This window comes from Grus americana, chromosome 4 (genome assembly GCF_028858705.1).
Source record: "Grus americana isolate bGruAme1 chromosome 4, bGruAme1.mat, whole genome shotgun sequence".
NCBI classification, from domain to species: domain Eukaryota; kingdom Metazoa; phylum Chordata; class Aves; order Gruiformes; family Gruidae; genus Grus; species Grus americana.
The window spans coordinates 79,677,005-79,701,896 of record NC_072855.1 but is presented as its reverse complement, the minus strand read 5'-3'; the positions used below and the strand labels follow the sequence as shown (position 1 = coordinate 79,701,896).

Below are 24,892 nucleotides of genomic sequence, written 5' to 3'. Positions count from 1 at the left end.
CACTGTTGTGTACTTACGAAAAACCTTTATTGGAACAGTATGAAAAGCACATAATTATTTGGTGGGTTTTTCCTATCTAAAATGTGATTTGTAGGAATGCAAATGAAATGAGAGTGCGGTTGACGTCACTGTAACGCATGGCTCAACCGACTGAGATCGGGCTGCCGTTCTGATAACGGTGATGTCAACACACAGTCGTTTTCTCAGGTAGCGTTTTTCCTCGTTGCAGCCAGCGTGCTTTACAGGCTACGTTTGGTCTTAGCGCCTCGCGCTGCAGCCGGTTGCTTTTGCAGTGCTTTGCCCCGGGCGGCCTCAGGCGCGAGTGCCGGAGCAGGGCAGCGAACCCAGCGATCCCCCGTTTCCCTGCTAGGCACCAGCTCCAAGGGTCCCCCCCCACAACCCCTTTTTAAAACTCTGCCTCTTCTCTTTGCTCTCCGTGCCCTGTACTTTTTATTTGAAGACTTTCTGAGCCCAAAGTCTTTTCTCAGAGGTTACACAAAGTATTCAGGGACTCATTCAGGTTGATTTTAACACTAAGATCTTGAGACGCGCCCCGGAAAGCAAACCCTTATCTTAGCTGCATTCGGACAAACTCCACAACTCAGTTTTCAGAGCCTGAGTCAAAGTTTCCTGGTTAATGGAAGGATTTCTGTTGACTTCGGTAATTTGCCTGCCCTTTAAAGGCTTGGAGATTCAGCCCATCAGGAATGAGTCGAGTGTTTCCTTGTTTACCCTGGATGTTTATGGCGCGTAGCTACGTTAATAGCTGAATTACGGCTAATTTTCAACATACTTAGAGCTCGGATTCATAAATTCTGTGGCCAAGTCTTTAATCCTTCTCTGGAATTTTTTCCCTTTTTACTTAGTAAAATTATCGGGATGGTTTTATTGCAATAGTAATGACGATCATTAGTATATATTGATGTTTGTGGAAAGCTTATAATCCCATCAGTCCATTTCCCAGCTTGTGCCATAAAATTCAGCAAACAGAAACCTGTAGAAACAGACACTTATCTTACCAAAGCACATCAGTTCACCTGTAAAACACAAGAGCAGTGCTCAGGTACGACCTACCTGTATCTCAGCAGTAAGGATTGAGTAAGTCCATCACGTATCACCTGGAGGTGGTGAAATGTATGGGTGGATTATTTATTCCAGATGGCATTAAAACAGTTTCTTCTGGCGAGAGTTGATTATTTTCACTGATTTTTTTTTTTTTTTTTTTGAAGAACAAGACATCAAACAGTAAGTCTCACTGCATGTTGTCAGTTCTTTTGTATTTCATTTTATGGCGTTGTCAAGACGCAGGGCTATCTTCCCCCTGCTTTACTCCGTAGCGAAGCATACCTTGGTGTTCTATCATGTGCGGCACTGAAGCATCTCGCTCCTTTTTGAAGGCATTATTAAACTTGCTAGGTGAGGCGGTAGCAGAATTTTACTGAAGGTTTCTGGAGTTGATGTTCAGACAGAAGATCAGCAAGAAGAAAGCTGGAACTAGACACAAGCAAGCGCATTGACTACATGAGCCATTATTTTGCTGGAAATTCAGGGTTTTTTTTTAACCTAGTGTAGTATCATCATTTTAATTATTGGCACTGAGGTCAATATGTGAACAATTAGTTTTCCCGTGATCGGTGTCCAGAATTTCACCCTCGCGTTGGCCGTGGTTGAGAGCAGCGGAAGGGCGATGCTGCGCGGAGGCGGTTGTTAGCGTTACGTGTGAGCGCTCTAGAGCGTTGCAGAGTGAGGTTCCGGTGCAGAAGAGCTGCAAAGAAACTTCCAGGTGTGGAAAACCTTACAAATAATGGCAGGGGTTATTCGGGCTCACTGTGATTGTAAGGAATGAAAAACTCTTTTAGGCAAATGAATTAGTGTACCAGTAACTTACAAACGAGTAAATTAAGCGTATATGTTTGAGCGCGTTTCAAAAAACCCTCGAGACCTTAGCAGGAAATGTCAAGGTACGATTCCTTCCATCTTTCAGATTTCTTTTTAAGAGTATTGTTTCGTTTTTGGTCTCATAAATACAACTATAAATATTTGTTCTGCTACTCATAGGTATTGCTGTACAAAATTGTAAAGTTCCATTTTAATTACGTTCTGTCTCAGAAAGCATTTCAGAACAGAGGTGGAAGAAACGTCCTTCCTTTACACTGATCTCATTCAGCGTCTGTTAAAGTTGACGTAAATCTTTGGGTTTGGCCGCAAACTAGGTTCAAATGATTCCTGAAGACCTTTGCCCACTCCAACTACACATGTCACTCCATGTAGTGCTCAGTGATATTTTTTTTTTTAGGTTGTTAAATGCCTTCAATGTATCTGTCTGTCTGGATAAAGAAATATTTCTTCAGCTGTTCTAAATGAAGAAATGTTTCTGTAGCCTCTGGGAATTTACTAACTGCAGAGGTTTCACAATTGGATTGCTGGCACGTAACGTAATTTCAGTGAAGTAAAATGGAGACCCACAGAAGAAAAAATTATGGAAAGGTTTTTAGGAAAATAACTTGAAATCCAAAAAAAGGAATAACTCCTGGAAGAGAATTGCATTTCGTTTCTAAAAAAAAATGTGGGCTTTTTGTCAGCAATTCTTTCCTTCATCTCTTCCCTTGATATTTGTAAAGAATATGCCCAAAACGTCTGTCTTGCTTGACTCGGCTGCTAGCCAAGTATTTAGTATAGAATTTATTCAAGTTTTTTGTCCTTGTGCCAGCGGTGTTGGTACCCCCGTGCAGGTGCCGGGCTTCCTGAGAGCTGCCGTGACAGCAGGTGTATCGGGCATCGGCATCCCAAGGTTCATGAGCAGCTTCTCAGTCGTTAGTAGAAGAGGTTCCTGTCCCCCACCTCTTTGCTAGTATTTTATAAGACAACTTTTATAAACGTGAGATCTCCGCTAATTTCCGCCTATTCCGATGCCATGGGTTGATGCATGCAGTTTTATACGGATCGTGAAATTTTCTGTCATTCGTATAAAGCACGCTAGTTGTGAAGCATTTGGCGTTCATTCCGAGTATAAGAAATATAGACGCAACATTTAGACGCTACGCTTAATTGTTCTGTAGTGATCTTGATATATGTTTTATATATAAGCAGTATTAAGTCATTCGGTTTATATAACAGGTGTGTCTCTGGCAACATTGTGACGTTAAAGATTTGCTCTTAAGACAAGATGTAGGTGCTCTCCATTGTGCAATAGTCGCATCAACAAGGGGGAAGCGCCAAGGAGAAGGAACGGCGTGATGGCTTTTGTTACTTAAAGTTTCGCTCAGTCCCCAAAATTAGGGATTGATCTAATATGATGCCGAGCACTTGCTTTCCCACCGAGAATACTAAGTTGTGGATTGGTTCTCAAACATATTTTGGGGTAAGGGCTTAATTGCCCGTGTCCCTCTTGGTGTGTATATCCACTGTTCATCGAAAGCAGTGAACAAAAGAGTTCTTGGGTTTCAGGGACATGAGCAAATACGATATGAAAAATGTATGTGTGGTTTCTCTCGCCTTTTCAAGGCTTCAGAGTTAACTTTTTATGGAGGACAAATAGCAGAGCTCTCACAGCTGCTAGGGCAGTGCCTCCAGCTACAAATATCTTGAGGAAATGTCTTTTATTATCCTAAACATTTAGTGCAGAAGGGACAGAAAAAAGTTGTAGACCGTCGCAGATGAGACTACCTCTCGTTCAGTGCTGTGCTGTCCCAGGGTAGCCTATGAGTAATTTTACATCTGGTAACGTTTTGGCTAATTATCAAAATTTATGTTCTGTTGCAATTCTATATTAAAAAAAAAAAAAAAGAGCCCATCTCATTTTGTTTTAGAATATAAAGAAGAAATTAAACCCCAATGTTTTGTGTAGTAAATTTTCAGAAGACTTTAGATCTGGGAACTCAAAGCTCTTGTTTCCTTCTGGCAATTAGCGACTGAGAGGGAGCAGGAACCATGTCTGAGTTGGCCTCTGGGTTTGGAAATCGAAATTCCCAGGGCTCCAGCCAGGCAAAAGAGGGTAGCCTCAAGGTAGGAACCATAGGCGTCTGGGCCGAACAACGACCGTAGGAGATAGGAAGGGAATGAACAAGATTTGACGTTGTTTGAGTAGAAATCAATATAAGTGGGACTTCTTTAACGGGGAAATTCCCAACCAGCTCTGTCTGTAACCCCTTGGACTATATATACAGGTAAAGCATCAAAATGTCTGTGCTTTCATGTTTAGTTTTAACATTTTTGCTGAGTCTGGGTGGAACTCGCTTGCTGTCTTGGCAGTAAGGACTTGGTTGAAGCAGAGATGCCAATGACTTGAAGGGAACCTGACAGATAAGGCTGAACCAGAAGACTGATGACTTTTGGAGTTTGAGTTTGTTGTTTGGTTTTGGTGGGGGTTTTTGTTTGTTTGTTTTGTTTTGTTTTTGTTTTTTGAAAGAATTTCATTTTTGGCACCAGAAATAGGAACTTGCTGATGAAATCTGCAGGGTTGTGAAGGGTGGGACACGGGAAGAATGAATAGTGCTCAAGAGATCTCGTAGAAAAAGGATGAAACGTACTGGTACGCAGTATCAGATCGTGCAGTTGTGGCCTAATAAAATTTTCCGCTACAGTCTTAGCTCTTGATGTTTTAGAAGTCAAAGGTGAGAAGGACCTTAATGTAATAGCTGATTGCAGGATAAAGGTGGCCCACGGATTTGGTATAGCCATAAAAAGGCGCTTCTGTGATAACATCAAGTACGGTCTTTTTCGGTAGAGACGGTGAATGTCGGTGGCGGAGTACAAAACGCTGCCGACATCTTGTCTGGAACGATATGCAAAATTTGATAACCCAGGCTTTACAAAGATAATCTGGAATTGGAACAGGGCAGAAAAGGCCATTGAGGAGGCTGGGGAAAGGAGCTTGTTTTGGAAGAGATGAAAACGTTGGCGCAGACAGTAAATGGATATAAATGTTCTGTGATGAAGTGTAGGCCTGAAGTTACACTGTTTGTAACAGTTCGATTAATGACCTTCTGGAGGAACTCTCTGCTAAGAGAGTAGAGGCAAGTAAGTTCTCTATTTTAGCATGGAGGTAAAGAAACGTATGGCTACGAGCTTGCAACATCAGGAGGCTGGACCTGAGGACCAAAGACACCCCGTGCGCCTGAAGTCCGAAATCTTCTGGGGACAAATAGGTTAGAGCAGATCTCCCTGACCAGAAGACCTCTTGTTCTTTTTGTTGCGGCTGTGTGCAACCATACTAGGCAATCGAGTGCTTTTTTTCTCTTCTTTTTTTTTTTTTCCCCCCCTCAGGTTTATCAGGAGACCTAATTCATTCATGTCTGTTGAGTTGGGATAGCATCAAAAGGAAATACCTTCCTAGGTCAACCGTTTGAGGGAAAGACCTTGATCCGTGCCATAACCCAATACAGTTGAGGTCATCTTCCTTTCCTACCTTTGCTGATATTTTTGCTTGACAGGATATACTCGCCGGTCTTTTGTTTTCCGCAGTTTATGAGAAATCCTTTAGCAAGAGATTTTTTTTTTTTTTTTGTCCCCCCCACTCTGAGAGTAAAAGTTTCCTGTACTTTTTCCCCCAGGGTTTTTTCTGTGGAGATACACTAGGAGCATTTGAAATACATTCCCATTGCACCGGTCGTTTTCTGGGCACAACCAGTTCGTAACGCTTTGCCCTGCTTCTCTCTGCAAAAAGCCTGTTCTGACGTACTTTAACAGAATACTCGTATTTCTGTCACAGATTTGCAAAACCCAATCTTTATGGGCCTAAACCGCGACGTTCCAATCACCGTAGTTGTGGAAAATCTGTCTTTTTAAGGTATTTTTTTAAAATGAAACAGGCTCTCGCTCTTTCTATTGGGCAGGCTCAGGCTTTCAGCTCCTCCATAATGAGCGCTATCGTTTCAATAGAGCTTAATTAAGTCAGGTGGAGTTTGACTTGATGATGTGCCAAACAGGGCAAATAGCATTTGAATTAATTGGACTGCTGCTTTAAAAAAGAGGAAGGCTGTAAAACAGCACGGTTATTTTATTTCTTTTGGTATCTAAAGAATAGATGGTTTGAAATGTACCCGCTGCTCTCTTGGGGTCACTAGTTTTCCGTATTTCCGTATTGCAGCTGGCAAGATGTTATTGTTCAGAGCAGCTTAGGCATGACTTCTCAGCCTCTTATCGTCTGCGCTGTATTTGCATTTGTGTTTTAATGTGAAACCCTATACAGATTTAATTCTCATGGTTTACATTTTAAAAAAAAAAAAAAAAGTCATTGACTTTTAAGAGCCCTAAGAGAGTTTTCGGAAGGGTTTGTATCAGTTTAGCTGCATTTATTTAAATATTCCCTTGTAGCTCGCTCGGCATGTATTTATGTGTGTACGTCGCCTCAGAAATGTATCTCGGTGAAGATGCGGAGAACGTTAAGTCAGGGTACCCTGCAAATCACACCAGGTTTAAAGGACACGATGTCACTGGGACTTTTCTTAAATCCCAGGCTGCAATCTTTTAATTCCCTTTGGGAAAATGATATTTAAGCGATTTTACTATGCCTTTTTTTAGCGTGAGTGGTGCTGGCTTTAAAGCGCATCTTGGAGATAAACTCTTGTCTTTGATAACAGCTTTCAGAGCAAAGCGTGAACGTGCTGGCGTGGGTCGTTATTTGCAGACAAGAAGTGGAGGGATGGACTTTGGATAGCTGTAATCAAAGTTGCAAATAAGGAAGACCAAGAAATGTTGAGAAATAATTAAAATATGTGTTTAGTGGGGATGGCGAGGGTGTATGTGGCTGGTTTGGGGGTTTTTTTGTCGTTTGTTTTGTTTTGTTTTGTTTTTTTTTCCCCCGTAGGCAAATTGATTCAAGAGATTTCTGCAGCTCACCCGCTTTGGGATCTTGTGCCATTTAAGACGTTGTTGTAAAATATGCGCCCTGTACTCCTGCACGATAGGTTACTTACGGGTAGCCTGCGGAGCACGGTCACCCGTAGGTCCTATGGGTGTCCGTCCTGGCCTTAGTAGTGCTCTTGTACAATTTACCGCTGCTTAAAACATCCTCCACAGCATTATGAAAGCGTGTGTTTTATATATACTTTCTCAAATATTCCCTTTAAAAGGATAAAATAGTGATAGTAGGTTGCTGCACAAACACTACCCCGTTAGAGCTAGAAGGCAGTGATTCTTAATGGCAAACTACCTTGTGATTCTGAGAAGTAAATATTTTGGCAAAATATTTATGGAAAATCAAATAATTTCTGTGGTTCTAGAAATTACAATTAAATAGCCCTCCAGAAAAAAAAAAAAGCTGTTTTCCTATGACTGGCTATGTGCAGTGTATAACTTTGTTGCCTATCTAATCTACAGTGAATTAACAGCCTGGCAGGCAATCTAGCTTGCAAATGAATTTAATTACTGGCCGCAAACTACTATTTGCGCGGCTGTCGTCGAACTCGGTCGGAGCTGAAGATGCTCGCCTTCAGTTAAGGCATCCGGGAGGAACTCCGCCGGGCCAATTTTTTATGCTGCAGGGCAAAAGCCACTTTGGATGATACCAAAATTCACCTGACGGAAAATGATGTATGAGAGACACCGGTCCCCGTTTGCGATCCGTGTAACACGTGTTCTGACTGGACAGGAAGGAAGGAGGGGGGAAAAAAAAAAAAAGACAGAAATGTTAAAATTAATTTCATGCTTTGTAATATCTATGATAATTTCTGTGTTGTATGTTAATTTTCTTGAAACAAGTGTCCAAATCAAAGGCAAATGTTAATAAGTAAGACGTACGCTGGAATTAGCATATCTGCAGCAGGCTCAGAGTTTTTTCCTCCGATTGTTTTTGGAGGAAGGCTTTTTATGTAGAACTAGGCAATGCTTTTGAAGAGACAAACGGAGTAAGGAGATATGTATGTTCTGCATTTGTGTTGGAACCATCAGCTAATAAAGTTAACGGATGACTGCATAAACACCACCAACTAGAGCAGAAGAATATATGGAATGTGTATGAAATGGGGAGATGGATAGAATTATTGATTGATGTCTGCTTGCTTTAAAGAAACTTTTTTGTCTAATTGTGCCCATTTCTGATGTTTGAAGTGTAAACCAGCGGTGGGGAAGCAGCTAAGGTAGACATGTAGAAAGCTCTTGCGGAATCACCTTATGGGCTCGGGTTTTGGGCAGCATGATAAGGCAAATCTGATTCCATCCCCTCCTCTTCCAGCTGATGGAGCTCCCCAGCTACGTTTTACCTTCCAAGCCGCTGAAATTTCCGCAGACTCCGTAGTCTTTGCTGAGGCTTTCCGCGTGGTTGCTGACGCTGACCCTGGTCAGCCTTGAATTTGTGCCCGTAAATTACACGGGGCATCCCTGTCCAGGATTACAAAATCATTTTCCAAGTAAGCGTACGGTACAATACATGGTTTCAGAGTGTTATCCTCCGTTGCTGCTGCTGAGTAACTCCAGCTGCTTTGAAATATCTTCCTTCAACAGTGGCACAATTACAGGGCTGTTGGTTTTGTCCGGAAAAATCTTTTTTTGCAGCTCTTTATGTTCATGAAGGAGTCCTTGAGGTGTGCAACAGTTGCATCTCTGGCGGCTTTATTAATCTCATCCCTTCCATTTTGTTTACTCTGGTCTGAAACGAAGGTTGGGTTCCTGGCGACAAGAACGAGTTTTTGCAAAACTTTCTGTTTGAAATATTTCAAGCGGGCAGGTTTGTTCCAAGTTGCAAAGTTTTAGCGAGCAGGGTAATCCACTCAAGCAGGACGGTTATTTTTCCTGTTCTGTATTTAACTGGGACTTTGGACTTTGGTGTTACTAGATAAACAAGACTTTCTGTAGCCAATACCGGGTTATTACCTTTCAAACTGTTTTGGAGGAACGGTATAGCCCTGTGTTTTTCATACACCAAAAAAAAGCTTCGACTTCTCTCTGTGGGTTCAGCGTTTCTGTAGGCAAGAGCCACGTACTTGGCTGATGAAAGGGTTTTTTTAAATCCAGTATCTCATCTCCAGCATTCGCAGGTCAGAGATGCATAGCAAAGAACATTTTTTTTCTCTGTTCTACTAGGAAACAGCCTTATTCTTGTTATTCTGTCTCCATCTATTCCATACCAGTTTCTTTATAAAAATCCATTTAAAAGGCCTTATTAAAATAAAACCACCCCCAAAATTTTTGATTTATTTGACGTGATGAGTTCTTAACAACTTCACATTGCCCGCTCCTTACGTTCGTTATTCCCTTTACGTCAGGGCTTCCCCGTTGCTATTGAAGTCCTCTGGGTAATTTTGTGAAGGTTATCCAAATTTTTTCCCCGAGATCCAGGCGGGAGGAAGCTGTTTGCCAGTTCCAGTTCCGCTGAGGCGCGTGGGTGTCGTTAAGGCAGCTTTACGGCTGCCTGGGAGGGACGATACGATACGATAGGGCAGGTCTTGCAGAAGTCTGACAGTCACCACTTGAGATTTCAAAGGGCAACAATGCTTCATAGGTAGGTCAACAGAGCCTTGCTCAAAACCTTGACGATTTGACTGTTTAATCGGGTTTTGAAGTATTTTTCTGTGTATCAGAATTTCGGCTGACCGGTCAGGAACTCTTCCTTCTCCGCTTGGTGTGCAAGTCTATTCTTTCTGTTCCAGTAGCCACATTCCTTAAAAATTGCGATAGCAGCGCTTGCAGTTAATCAACTCTCCTGCCTCGGAAGGAGGAGGAGGTCCTTCTACGGCATTTCTCCAAGCAGGGAGTTGCATCCTGCCCTCAAGGGCTTCCAGCGCTCCTCTGGGTCGCCTTTCCCTGGGACTAAATGCAGGTATAATACCTGGGTAATATTATAGGAAGGCATTGTGTGTAGCAACCTGAGAGCTGACGCAGATAACTTCTGAATTCCAGCACGATGCTGGTTCTGGGAGGTTTTGGTTTGTGGGTTTTTTTTTTTTTTTCTTATTTCTAGTACAACTTTGGTACAAATCAGATGAGCAGATTGGCGATTTTCATGCTCTGTTAAAGCAAAACTCAACCTGAAATGCTTCTATTTTGTTGGCTTTGAATTGTTAACTGTGTTTTCCACAGGTTGGTTAGCAATCTATTTGACCGCTACTGGTGTCTATGCTATGTGAATATGGGGAAAATGCAGACAAAGGAAATAAACATCAGTTACAGCTGCTGGTACTGAGCGCACCCAGTTTATCAGTAGAAAGAGACTTTGTCCCTGAGCCTGATGTCACTCCCTCACCAGTTCCTGTCTCTTGAGATTTTGCCACATCAGTCACCCTGCAGGGGATTACAGTAATTAGCCCAGTTTTTCAAAGGGAACCGTTCAGCCTCCTAGAACAGCTCAAACAAGTTTTGGGTCGGTGATGTTACTACCTCCGGATGGAAGCGAATTACTAAGGTAGTACATCTCTGTTGGGTTTGTGAATGACCAAATGTGTCTGGCAGGGGAATGAAATGATACAGAAAGTGTCCTGGTTACCATATTCCTTCTACTTTATTGAGGACCGCTTCAAAGGACAGGTCCTCATCGGCGCCATTCCTTTGACTTCTCCGCCAGATCCACACCGGGTGATAACGGGGGGCTGCTGGCCGTTCGTTGAACACCTGGTGCAGTGTAATTGTAAAATAAAAATACCGAGCTCAGACTGTACCGTTTATAAAGGCATTCCTTCTTTGTAGCTACCTGAAGATGCGCCTTCGCCTTTGAATGATCTACCTGCTAAATTTTTTTTTTTTTTTAAAAAAGCTGCAAACGGAATTCTTGCTTCATGTGCTTTTAGTGGGAAAGAGGAAGAAGGAGAAACGATTTAGTAGTCGTAACTTTGATCCTACGGCGGGCGCACCCCCCGGCACATACACTCCGATGTATATCACAGGCAGCGCCCGTGCAGCGCGGGGTTTTTATTTTGTGTGCGGCATAAGAAATTTAAACTGTATAGAAAAGCGTGGCAGGTTGTTGCGATTTCATCTCCTATGTGCATCCTTCCTGGAGGAAAAAAAAAATTGCATAGTTTAAGCTGCTTTTACTTTTTGCTGCTCTGCACTGGTGCCGCTTTCTGTGTAATTGCCCGAGCTGTTGAAAAGCAAACCGTGGAGCGTAGCCGGGAGCGCGCCGCTCCGAAACGGCTCGGCAGGGGATGCCCTCGCAGGCAGCTGGAAACACGTTGGCCTGCAGAAATACAAACTGGAGGCCAAACGCAAAAGGGTTTTCTTTTCAAATGATGCTAAAATAGATAGAGATTCACAGTAATAACGATAGTCAAGGATTGGGAGTGTTATATATATATATATATATATATGTAAAGATCTTAATTGTGTGATAAATACAAGAACTAGCTGTATTTTGCATCTTCCATCTCTGGCTGTCTTGGCACGTTTATTGGTTTCTCTCGTGCTCGGTCGGCCGCGTGGGTTGAAACCAGACGGATTTTCGTTCATCCTTTGCAGACGGCGGTGCCAGCGGTGCGGCACTGAGCAACCGACTCGCGTGCTGCGCTCGGTATCTTAAATCCCTTGGCAATGAGCAACGTAACGCTGACTTCGTAAGCTGTTCTCCGTGAATTTGGCCGAACTCCTGCATGCTCGGCTTCGTTAAAACCGAACGGGAAACCTGTTCCTACCAAGCAATCTTTTGTTTGCGCTGCGATATGCAAACAAACCTGCAATTGCTCTGCCCCGTCTGCCTTACCTCACCAAAAAGGACCCGCTGCTCCAACCCAGAAATAGCTATATTGTGGTTTTCTTCCTTATTCTGGTACCCGTTCTGTAGCTTGTTCTGTCGGGTGGTTTCTCCGCTTGGCACTTGCAGAACGTGGTGTTTGCAGAAGGTGAGTGTGTCTTGTTACCTTAGTTCCTAAAATACACCCAGAGCAGCAGAGCTGGAGGTTTATTTTTTAATAGAATGTATACCAGCGTTGGCTTCTTGCAAACATTGAAAAAAAAAAAAAAATAAATAATGACGACACGTGCATTTTGCATTATTTTTCAAAGTTCTTGGAGCCCAAACCGTCATTGTCCACGGTGCATGTTTCTTGCCTGGTGATTCTGCGGAAGAGCATGGGAACGGTGTTTAGGGTTATTTATAGACATACCCCGAGGCAGATGAAGGTAAAACAACAAGACAAGTGATACCAAAGCAGATAACCGCGAGCGTGTTAAGCAACCGGCAGATAAAGAGGCTCACTTACAAGTGAAGACTGCTCCGAGGAGCGCTGGATCGTTCTGGAGATTACTAGCCAAATGTAGTTTTTGCTTGGGGATTTTTTTTTTTTTCCCCTTCATCCGTAGGCTCCTCATTAATTTTGAATCCAGACTGGCAATGATTGCTGTTGTTGGAAATGATAGTTTCCTCTGCAGAAATGTTTCAGCAGGGTGGAAGATATTTTTTGTGCTTTTCTCCTGCTTGCTCTTTTTTCTTTTTCCCCTCCTCTTTTTCTTTTTCCCCTCCTCTTTTTCTTTTTTCTTTTTTTTTTCCTCCCCATAAGCAAGTCCAACTTTTTCCGTGGAAAACAAACATTTTCGTGATGGATGCTAAGATGCCTCATTACGAGTGTTGCATCGAACAAGCCATTTTCCACCTGAAAAAGTTTCGATAGGAATTTTTTTTTTTTTTTTTTAGAACCACCGAGAGACGTTTCGGACACCTAGACACTGAGAGTTACCTACAAAACTCCTGAGCTTCTCTGTGAAGTGATGTGATGATCCGATTGCGTGCGGATACCCGTGCCAAGCAGTAACGCTTCACTTCTCCCCGGGCACTGGAAGCCTGGCCGCTCACGTTCCCTCTCTGGCTTTGTTAGAAGTGTCAGATTTGAGAGCGGCTCGCAGAGCAGGGTAGGAAGCTAATTATTTTGGGTTCAGTTCCGAGAAGCGCTTCTTTCCGTCTGCCTTTTGGATACGGAGCCGCCGGTGCCTTTAACGCGCGGAGAAAACTCTCAGATGGCAAATATTAATTTGCTCTAACCCGCTTCTCGCGAAGTCTCGGTGCAGGGAAAAGCGTGACTGTTGCGTTCGGAGAAGGGACGCCGGTAAAATGGATCGTAGCCGAGCGTAAATCGAGCCCTTCTGGTGTCGCAGTTATTTCGTACCCACTCAAAACTCCTTTTGTTTTCAAGCGCTGGGGCTGCGTGCTCGGAGACCTCCCAAACGCACAGACCCCCCCGTTCAGGAGCCCGCCGTCGCGTTCCGAGAAGCGCAGAGACTCCTGCCCCGCCGAGTTCGGGGCTTTGGCTCAACTTCCCGGTGAGGACGTGTTGTGCGTTTACGCAAGAGTTGTCCGTCCGCTCATTTACGCGCTTGCAGAATACAGATTTGCCAAGGGGCCGTTAGTATCTTGCTGACGTACGGTAACGGTAAAGGTTACCGGAAGAAAACCCCTTTATTTTAACGCTGAAGAAGCGCTTTTGTAGTATTGAGGACAGGAGTAGAGTGGCTCCGCTTGCCCTGCACGGCAGCTTTTCTCTGCCACGTCTGTCCCAGCTCCTCCCATCGAGCTTCCCAGCTGAGCGAAGCCTCCATAAACCAAGCCCAAATCAGCACAATAGATTGCCCACCGCAGAGAATTGTTAGCCACCCTCGTTCTCGGGCAATTAGCGGGGTCAGTTTTTGCTGAACGTAAGAAACGATTTGAGCACAATTCCGAGTAAAAGTTTGGGCAAGGTTTAAGGGTTATCGGGCTGCACAGCCTCTGCCTTGCTACCGGAGTAAGTTATTTGTGTAGGAGTTTCTCAACCTGTTGACTAATGAGGGAAGAGCCCCAGACCCAGTAACGAATTTTGTCCCCAGGTATGGAAATTTATTTTGAGCATCCTGCAGTCTCTTCTCCACCTCCATGTGATTGATGGCTCGGTATCTTGGTGCTGGCTGCTACAAAAATATTCCTGTAAATTAGGTATTTTTATGAATTAACCAAAGCGCTGTCACACCTGTTGTTATAGGGACAATACAAAATTCAGATGAACTACTTTTATACTTATGGAAAGTATAAGAGACGTCTAGAAAAATTATTTTTTTAAAGTGTTTTAAGGCTCTGGGTGGTTCTTTAAAAAAAAGTTAAGGTAAGAAGAATGCATACAGCCTGAAGATGTGCGCATTTGATTTTTAGTACTATTTGCTGTTCTCAAAATTGTAAATGTGTGTCTGAGATTAGGTTTGTCTTTAAGTCAATAATATACTACAAAAAAAAAAAAAAAGGCTTGCATATAGTCACAACACAGAAGTGCATAGAACTTGTGGCGAAACGGAGCGTTGACGCCGTTGCTCGAGCCTAATTAGCTGTCACGGTGCTGGGCCGTGTAGTCTGTTGCAGTCAGGAAAACTTGTTGTCGTGGTAAAAATGATTAATTTAATTTAATTTGCAAAGCTATTTTAAGCCTTGCTCTTTTTGTACTGAAGAATTAAGCCACGAGACGCTAACACTGAGGTCAGCGAAGCGTACGTAGGTGTACTTGCTGTCGTGTTTGAGCTAAATAGGCTTAGGTAACGTGTATGTGTGTTAAGAAACGTTTACCATAAGCCAACTATTTTGGGCAGATTCTTTATACCGGGTGAGTGATACGGCTTTGCGCTGTCAGTACTTGACCCAGCTGCTTTGGGATTGGCTTTAATTCATCTGCATGAGCTCCCGTGCCATTAAGGACTGCGAAATGGAGCTATCTTCTCACTTTTTGCTGCTTACGCTGAGTTGTCTGTCTTCCACGTGCTCTCCCGGTATACAGGTTCACCGAGGCTTTCCCATACGCGTGGTTTATGTTCTCGTGTGGATTCACACAACGCCTTTGCTTAAGCAGAAACATTTTGTTCTGCATCTGGATAACCCTTCTCTTCATCTGTGATGGCTCAGAAGAATTCTTCAGCGAAGTTCCTTGGTAGAAATAACGGTTTAGTATAAACCCCTCTGCAGCAGTAAGTTTGCATTGTGAGGAGTTGGCCCTGTGAAAGTCCTTCTAAAGGAAAATTCAGGAAGTTTTCTCCTTGGTAAAACACCAGCTTCGCATTTTTCCTTTACGAACACAATTCCTGTTTGCATCAGTGGGGAGATTCTCCAAAGCCTTCCAAGTCATTGGAAGCCTTTCTTTGACTTTGTCGACTTTTAATTCGTAAGCGTGTGAAAGGGGATAAGAAATCCCTAATTATAATTTACTAATGCGTTTTAAGAATCTTGTTACAGCAGGCTTCTGTAGAAATACAGTCTAATACAGCTGGTAAAGCTGCAAGAACTCATTTTCTTCTGGATTGAGCGCTGGGTCAATTAGAAGTAAGCTGACTTATCTCTTGTTATTCTTCACGATAGCTCTGTACCCCAGCTGTCGTCTTCTTGAGGCTCTTTCAAGATGACACTCTTTGATGGGTCTTCATCCATCAGAGCTTTTGCAGAATTGGGTATTTCAGTCATCCGTTGGGCCCATGACATGAGGGTTGTGAGCTCCATGCCATGAACGGCTGTCTACAGGGAACGGAACAGCTTAAGCGTGAGAAGACATCCTTCAGAGGTTTCTGCGTCGCTCCACTGCTTTTTTTTTTTCTTTATTTCATTTTTATTCTGATCAGTGATTATTTAGCAGAGACTTGTAAGAAGAACGGTATTGTTTTGAAAAACATTGAGGACGTTGCTATGCTTTCACGATCTTTTATGTAACAGCTGGGAAGGTACCGGTGATAAATGATAACTACTCTCTTGTGTCAAATGGGAGGGGTTCATGTAGCAGGTTGCCAGCATACGTTCAGCCTGGAGAAGAGAAGGCTCCGGGGAGACCTTAGAGCCCCTTCCAGTCCCTGCAGGGGCTCCAGGAAAGCTGGAGAGGGGCTGGTGCCAAGGGCAGGGAGTGACAGGACGAGGGGAAGGGCCTGAAGCTGCAGGAGGGGAGATGGAGATGGGATGTTAGGAAGAAATCCTTCCCTGTGAGGGTGCTGAGGCACTGGCACAGGTTGCCCAGAGAAGCTGTGGCTGCCCCTGGCTCCCTGGCAGTGTTCAAGGCCAGGTTGGATGGGGCTTTGGGCAAGCTGGGCTGGTGGAGGGTGTCCCTGCCCATGGCAGGGGGGTGGAACTGGATGGGCTTTAAAGTCGTCCCTTCCAACCCAAACCAGTCTGGGGTTCTAAGATTTTTTTCAGCCAGGAGGGTTAAAAATGACTTGAAAGCCTTTCTTTCAACAAAAGATGATTTTCACAACAAATCCTCTGGCCCCAGAATGCACAGGGTGCCAATTATGATAGATGCCTTCCACATAACTGGACTCAGTTGCCTTCCCCCCCGCCCCCCTTTTTTTTTTTTCCTTTATTCTGGCTCTATATCCCACTCTTCTCAAGCTGCTTTACCTCTCAGTTTGGGTCTTTTTTCCTGTCTTTTCTAACAAGACTTTACTGATAACTTACTGTGATTGAGTTGTATCCATTCTTGCGGCTTTGTCGTCTGACATCAGTCTTGTATTATCGTTGTTGTTTATGAGGATCTAAAAATCTCAATTCAGGACTTGAATTTAGGCCATCGTGGTTTTGGCACAGTGGTGACAACATTTGCATTTTGAGTAGCGCTTAACAAACTGCCAATCCACAATAAATAATTAATATTTTTTTTTTCAGCAGTTGCTTGTAGCTCAGCCTTGCTTGATGGAGCTTCTTCAGAAGCGGCGTTACATTCAGTGCCCGAGTATGAAATGCTTTGCTGTCCTCCGCGTGCCCAAGTGGAATAGAGCAGTTTCTATCGTCGTTGCACTTTTTTAGACCTAAAGCGATTATTAGTTTTATTTCAGTGAGTTTGCAGGGGTTTAGATGGCACGTGTTTAAGCAGTTATTTAGCTAGGCTATTTCAGAAAATCATGAAGACTGAGAAGATTCTGAAGATTAGGTGCATTGCTGGATGAGGGACGTCTTTGTATTCTTCATTTTCTGTCAGCTATTTTTGTTTTCATCGTCTGCTGATCAGTGAGCCGTATGACATCATAGCTGACCAAATTATAAGGTGAATGTTTTGTCTGATCCTTGAGCAGGATCCTCTACTTCTTATTCTGGATTATCGCAGAGTTCTGTTAATGCAGTCTGGGCTATTCACAGTGTTACGGTACTACGAACACTACGTGTTCCTTGAATGATGAATTTTATCCAAATTTTTTCATATATATACACACATTTCTTTTTCCCCCTTCATATATACCCATATGTCTAGGTGTGTGTATAGAGAGACAGAAACGGGCTTCTATGGGTAAAGAAACAAAATAATTTATATAATATTTAAGGCAAGAGAATCGAGATTACAAGAACACTTTAAATCAGTGGCTATTTTACAAGAACACTTTAAATCAGTGGCTATTATACAGGAAGTTTGCGTGGCTTCTGTCAGGGGGGAAAAAATATTTTGTGGTGTTATTCGGTATGAATGGAACAGTTTGGCTTATGATGTTATAAATGGTACAGTTCTGTGGAAGCTCAGCCTATTTATGAGAAAATAGGCAAAGCAAAGAGAGAGAAGAAATATAGATGGTTTATTATACTCTCTATATGTTACGTTAAGTACTGTAATGGTCTGGAGGGCGCTGGGCAGAGGGGAGAACCCACTTTCTTCTCTCCACTTGCTGGAGAGGGGGCGGGGGGGGAAGAGGGTGGTGGGAAGTGGAGGTTTGTGCTAAAAAAATTAGTGTGCATGGTGGTAGGCGCATGGAACTCGCGTTTCCATTTTTATCCATCCGCATTAATATAACGACACGTCTGCTGTCAGGTAACTGTTTCTTACTTTTGTAGACACGTTTATCTGCTGAAGTTATCAGAGCGCTTGGCGCAACCACAGAGAACGTATCATTCTACGCATTTTTACAGAATTTCAATATGTTTTGCCCGAAGTAAAACAGAAAATCAGCCCGTGAGCCACAAACACCCTGCAAGCGTCTGTTCCCTCTCCAGCTTCTGGACCGCAGTCCCTCCGCGCTGTGTTGGTGCTTCGTGCTATGCCCGCACTTGCCGCGAGAGGCAGGCTCGCAAAGTCTGTGGGAGTGCCGCGTCCTGATTTAGCAAAGCGTTTCTTACGCGGATCCTTTCAGAAATCCCCTTCGGAAATCCCGCAAACCTCACGCGGCTCCGTCCGCTGTCAATCCGGCGGCGTGCGCGAGGGTGCGTTTTGCCCAAATTCTGGGTTTCCAGAATTACGAGCTCCGTTGCTATGGAGACCGGGGCTCACCGCAATAACGATGTGTGCCAACTGGCATTAACGATGCCGTGTAATCAGAGGGCAGGGAATGGACACAGCAGCTGGAATCGAGGTCCGTCGCTGATCTCTCCTGAACCCATCTGCTGGTATCAAGTGAAGCGTGTCCTCAGCTTGCACGCTCTTGCTTTTTGTCGCCACGTTTGCACGCTGCAGCGGCCGCTCGGCAGGTCCCCGGGTGCCCTCGCTGGAAATCTCACGTGTGTTGTGCTGCTGGGAAGAGGGGAGGGATTTGAATTCCGGAAGGGTTGAGCCTAAGCAGGCTTGCTCTGAGCTCTCCGGTTTTCTACAAAATACCGAGTGCTGCCCAAAGGTGGATGCATCAAAAGCCCGATGGGGAGGATGGAACGGGGACGCCCTAAGGGGAATGGGGCTAGAACAAGGGGGAAAGGCATGAGGAAATGGGGATATGTTGCTGTGTGGCAAGGATAAGGTGTTGAGGAAGAGGTAAGGTGAGACTGGCCGCCAAAAAGCGTAAGGAGATGTCAATAGGTGACCCTTTAGTCCGGGAGCTTGTTTGGAAGGCTGGCAACAGACTGGCATTAGGTGCAGCGCTTGCTGGTTTTTGGCTTGTGAGCTCAGAAATGCTGAGAGGCACAGAGGAGCTTCCAGAGATTGATTTGGTTGCTGCCAAACATATGAATCGGGAGAGGCCTAAACTCGGGAGACTTGCATAGGATGTACGTCCCTTATCTAGTGATGGGAACGTTCAGTTTCCCCTCCGTTTGGATCAAGAAAATCCCTTCCTATGGAGAAAACTCACTGTTAATTAGGGGGCATCGTCTTCATCAGTGTATGTACTCTGGACATAGATCGCGGATGAGGAACGGAAAAAAATTTTCGCCTCTGTGATTTGACCCCATGATCTGAATATACAGGGTAAAGCCCTGCGTGATTCTGGAAAAACATAAGCTCTTGCCATGCGGAGTCGTTATTCCCTTTCCGTAAGGTTCTCCTCACCCCTCTCATCAAAGGCGCGCTCCGTATTTCAGGAGTGCTCGTGTGCAACCTGCGCACGCGTACGAACGGTGCCGCCGCCGCCGTTGGCTAGCGTCGCGGTAGCCCGACGCTTCGTGTTTGAGGTGCGATAGTGTTGCTGAGCATTCAGATGTTCCCAGGAGCAAGGCTGAGGACAGTTACGCGTAAAGATTAAGTAGTGCCAGAAATAAAGTTGGGGGGGCGGGGTGTGTGTGTGTTTGCAGATGCAGAGTTCTGGCGATGGAGTCGTGCCCTATTTTTCCACCGCAGCTTTGACTTTTTCAGGGCACAGGCGAGACCCGAGTTACACGTGAATCGGAGTTTAACGATCAGGGGAGGGCAGCAGTCTTCCTCGGGTTGGGTCGGAAGTGGGATGTTTGCGCGAAGACGTGGGATGACGGGGAAGGGAGGGGAGCTGGCCGTTTTGGAAATGGAGCCCTGCCCTGGTGAGGTGGGTTCCGGCTTTCTTCTTCTCGGAGGTCCCGCGTGATGCTGCTCGCGTCAGAAAACTCGAGTTTTCAAGGACCGCCAGCTCTTGTGTGTTCCCTCCTTTTCTTTGACAGCTTGGCTTTTGTGGTTCGTGGTCGACCTGTAGAAATACCGCGCAGCCGTTATAGCAAATGAAGCCCATAGAAACGTCGCTTTTGAATTATAAATGCTACGCGTAACGTATATACCCTGAAAAGTAAGACTCAAAGCGTTTCTGGTTGCTGCAACCAAAAGTAGAGGATACATTTGGCCTTGTAAATTGGAGATTAAGTGCCTTTCATTTCACAAAGCCGTTCCTGAAATTAAATGCGGTAGTACTTATTACATACATATATAAAAATAGATATATTGGAGAGAACTACAGAAAGGCCTGCGAGGAAATTAATAATTCCATCTTCAGAAATCAGGTTTATCATGCAGAAGAAAGTCCTTCTGCCACCCATTGAGCATGAAGGAGAACATCGGTGCTCACAGCTCTGTTTAAGTGGGTGCTGCCCAGGCCTACTATATATGAATATATAGTATGGGGTCCTTAATTGCAGACTGTCTCACAGTACATGCACATAACGGGGGTGTGTGAATAAAGATTATGGTCCTAATTAGGAATTTTGTAGGTTTTAAGTGCTTGTCTTTGGAACCTAAATGATCTTACGCTACCTGCTGTTTCACGCACGTCGGGCTGGAGGACAGATGCTAAAAGCATCAGTTTGAACTTTTTAACACAATCTTTACAAAATTTGGTAGCCTGGCTTTCAGACTTGCCATCCTGTTAGTGCCTGAATTAGTCCAGATAGGCGGAATACGCAGCAGCAGAACTGGCTGTTAACAAGAAGCTCTTCTAGCCGTGCCCTTCACAATAAAAAGGCGCAGATGGAATTTGGATCTGCCGTTCATCAGGATTTTTGCCCTGCGGTTGACTCTCTGCTCTCACTGAAAGGCTCCCAAGAAAGAACAGCAAACAGCACCTCCAGGAGCCTTGTCGAGGAGCCTCATCGCTCTCATTTTCCACAGCGAACGCCCAGTGTTCAGCTCCCTGGGGTTATTTTCCCATTGGAGCCTGTAACGATGCAAAGATCACACAAGAAGAAGGGGTGTAGGCCTCCCTCTTGATGCTCCTTAAAATTAATAGGATTTTGCATTGTTGCCCATCTGATATCATTTTCTTCTCCAGCCCCGTTTCCAGAAATTAAAGCTGAAATAGAAGAAAACCAACAATGAATAGTTAAGGTAAAGATGAAATGAAATTATATGCTTATATGTGCAATTTCAGTTCACAAATGTTACCCTTGCTTTACACTTTGGCTGTAGAGCATCACTTGTGCACTAGGATACCTAAAACCATATAGTAAAGTGACAGTAAGACAAAGATTTTAGGTGAAAAATTATCTTGGGAATGAAATTTCTGGATAGAAAGAATATATTTTGCATTTGGAAGTGGAAGTTTTTGTCCTTCCTGTGTGTTAAGAGACAGCGTTAAACCCCAGATGTGTTTCTGCTGATGGTGGGCGAGAAACCCCGTGCTGTCTGTTCTCTCTCACGTGGAAACTCCGGAGTTTAACGCTCCTCTGAAGGTTACGCGCGGAGTTACGCCGTAGGTTGTATGACGTAACCTCCTATTGCGCCGGTATAAAACCACCACGCAGTGGCAAATTTGGAGAAATGAGGAAGGCACCACGGTGCAAAAAAGCAGGAGGCGCTTGCTCCTCCCTGGGTGGTGCAGAGGGCGGTGAAAGCAGAGTGGTTTTCTTGAATGGAGGAACTGGGAACGGTTTGCTCTGGAGTTTTCCTCTTCCTGCTTGCTTCAAGGCGGGAGGAGGAGAGCGGAGAGCCTTTGCTGCCAGGAGAGCACCCGTCTGCCAGGGTTGTGGCTGGCGAGCGATGGGGCCGCAGCAGTTGTGGCGATTGCTGCAGGCAAACAGCGTTCCCACGTCGCTGCCCTGGAGCGGGCAATCTGGAGGAGACCTTCCCCGAGAGAAGTTTAAAATTAGCGTAGAAGCAGTTTGCTTTTTATTTCGAGCAGTAAAAACCAGTTGCCCGGTGGGCATCTTTTTGTTCTTTTAAAGCGTATTAAGCTATGAAACTGCATGAACTGTATCAAAGGCTGTTCATATAGTGCAAGCCAGACTGAAACGTTGGCATCCCGAGATCGGGAATGGTGTGCCTGCTTTGCCTTACACCGTCGCAGGGCTGAGCCTGCTGGGACAGCCGGGACAGGAGTGCCACCATGTGGTGCTCAGCCGGAGATGGCTGCTCCAAATACCAGCACTGCCAACAGACTCTTCTTGGAGGGGGGGGGGGAATTAATTTGATTTATTGCCAATTCACATAGATTCGGGTAGTTTTAAACCCAGCTTGGGGTGTAAACTTCTAGGGGGAGGAACGGGGAACACCCGGGATATGCTTTTGCAATTCTAGTTACCGTAAAAACTCCGTAAACCCAGGTAAGCCATTCCTCCTCGCAAACCTCACCTCTTGAGCACGTGCAAGTTCTGTTTTAGCTGTGGAAAGCCGGAGGTAAAGCTTGCTTTCCCCGGACCCAGCACCAAAGACCACTTGGAAACTATCGTTTAGCTCGATAGGGACAAGTGTGGATCTAAGACTAGAATTTTGCTTAGCTAGTGATGTTCGTAGTCCCCTTGTACCTGCTTGAAATTGAGATGCTTTCTTCTGCCCGGGTGGTCCTTTCGTCTTGATACGAAGGCAACGCATCGAAGGGGGACTTGGATATTGTGAGCTAGACAGAAGAACGCGCAACGGCTCGGAAATGCCCGAGAACAGAATTGCCTTTGTTTAAGTTCACCGTAGTGCTTTTCTCTGAACGCAGCCGTTTTTAGTCTCCCTGAATTAAAAAGCATTTAGAATCTTCAGATCTTGAACCTGCTCGTGTTAGAGAAACATAACATAGTGCTACAGCATAGGCTTTCCTTGAGTGCTTGCTGTCGTTTTGAATATCGTTCACCGTTAGCGAAACACAAATTTCAGTCTCAGCTGATGAATTAAAGACTGATTTTCATTAAGAAAGCCCTTTGCTATGCATCCTTGTATCCTCAGAGAAAAGAGATGACAGCTAAAGGAGTGGGACTTGGTGAATCCTCCTTGCTGGCTGGTTGCAGTTATGGAGAGGCGAATCCTAGAGATCTTATTGTTCTCCTTAGGATTTTTGAAAAGTTAGCGAATATTTCCTTCAGTATGGAAAAGATGATGTCTTCTCTGCATTTGTGCCACGGTGGACAACGCAGTGACCTTCAAGCCAGCACCAATAGGGACGAGATAAGCATGTCAGCACAAGGCTACAAATTAACCCAACTAAAAGACAGGACACAACGTGCTGACGTGCCTTTCCTGCTTTTACGCCTGACCAGCGTGCTCTACCGTGCAGACGTGTTGGCTGACTCAGCGCTTTGACAGCATGCTCCATTGCACGGTGTCGAGTGCGCACGGAAAGACTGGTGATTAAGGCTTTACTTGGAGATTTTTGGTTCAGAGGAGGTTTCTGAAGTCCCAGATGGATGTATTAGTGCCTGACTAGGCTGTTCCTCCTTTTTTTGGAGCTGTTCTACTTTACATGAATAATAGTGTTTTAATTGGGCCATTCATTCACAGAGGTGATAGGACACCTGGGATTTTGAATCCAGGTTTCTCACATCCCCAGTGATGTGCTGAGTGTTAGCTAGCGTTTGTCTTCATTATCTCTCGCTGGAAAGTCCAGCTTCTGCCTTTTCCATACAAGCCAGTTAACTCCTGCTTTGGGACTCATCTTCTGTAATTGTTGGTGTCACCAGAAGAACCTGTGTGCCTCGAAAGGTATTCTCGCTCTGGCTCAAATGCTGCCTGTAATCCAGCGCTGTATGTCGTAGAGATACAAGCTAGTTTCGCTCTTTGCAAGAGCTTAAGGAATGATACGTTGACCTGTGAGGGAGGGCCTGGGATGAGGTATGTATTTGGTCTAGACCGAGACACAGTTCTTTTTGTCCTTCTTTTTAACGTGAAGTCTCTATTCGCTGCCTTCATCCCTTTCCAGTGTAGAGCACAGCCTCAACCCACGTCAATGAATCATCTGCCCTTTTGCCGCGCGTATACAAGTACGGCCAGCTCAAATTTGAACTGGTCTGGCAGCTGAGGGTCAGTTTTGCTCAGATTTTTGCAGAAATATTTCTAGTCCGTTCCAACCACAGTTCGTTATCAACTTAACTACAATCGGACAGATGTCTGATTTTCAAAGAAGACTCTGCATACGCTCTTAGGAGCATCTCATTCTACACACTGCAAACTTCCAGGGCTCCAAGCAAGAGCATCCCAGTTCTGACTTTCAGAGTAAGGTCAAGGAAGTGGATACATTTCCATACTCTTTATTCATTGTTTTTAATGCCACTGTCTTGGTGAAATGTAAAATTGCTAAGAATATAGTGACAGTCAAGGGGGATCATTTGATGAACTCAGCTGAATTAATGTAAGGCTTCCAATTATATCAGGCATGTCAAATTACAGTACACTTCTGTGAGGATACTTTTTTTTTTTTTTTTTTGGGTAATGATCTCTGCAGTGCATTTTCAAATCTCCATTAATAGCAAGAGGTTGTTTGGGAAAGTGGTTCCGACAGCTCCCTTTTTGCAAGGTCTTTATTCCCAAGGCTCCCAAGAAGTCACAAAGTGTTTTCAGGAAATTGCTCCTTTTAGAAAGACCCTGCTTTTAAAGTGAAGACAACAATTAATCTAGACAGAGTGCTGCCTTTATTCCAGCTGTGAATTGGGACCCTTTCTTGTTAGTTGTTTGAGACGCCAAGCTCTTCATCCTCATCTTCCTCAGGAATTAATGGAAATTGAAGGCACTTCAGGAGCAAATTCATGGTAATGGGTGCCTTTCTGTGTGTCAGACACGTCTCCCGAGTCTGGGGAATGCTTTGTTTCACGTAACTGAAGGTGTACTGTTATGGGCAAGCTCATTTACCTGGTGGGGTAGATTTCACAGTAAGAGGAAAAGCTATACATCAGATATAGCTTCTTGTATTTAGCTTGAGACGTGTCGTTGCCTCTGCAAATTAGCTTCAGATCTAGGATGTTTTTGTCTTTAGTACAAATTCAGAACCAGAGCAGCCACTTCAGTTCAGTGTGAACACAGTTCTAGCCTGGCACGCTTACGCAGGTCGGTGATACGATTGACCGAATCGTTTCAATCCATCGGGGTAAGAAAATAATTTACTGAGGGCCGCATTTGTGCTGCTTCTTAACAGACCATTCAAACTGGTTCCAGTAAACTTCCTACAGGCAGAACTGGTCTCTTACGTGTCTGAA

The 24,892-nt window shown here is 44.5% G+C and overlaps 1 protein-coding gene and 1 long non-coding RNA gene across 11 annotated transcripts in view; one reads left to right on the top strand and one right to left on the bottom strand.

Annotated features, from left to right (window-relative positions):
- The window catches only part of ANK2 (ankyrin 2), a 345,813-nt gene that overhangs the window by 126,714 nt on the left and 194,207 nt on the right, over positions 1-24,892 (top strand). The window lies entirely within an intron of this gene.
- Positions 7,461-12,158, bottom strand: LOC129205541 (uncharacterized). The gene is made up of 2 exons (XR_008576772.1): positions 12,129-12,158; positions 7,461-7,583 (listed from the first exon to the last, which is right to left on the bottom strand). It is a non-coding gene; the product is annotated as an uncharacterized LOC129205541 (long non-coding RNA).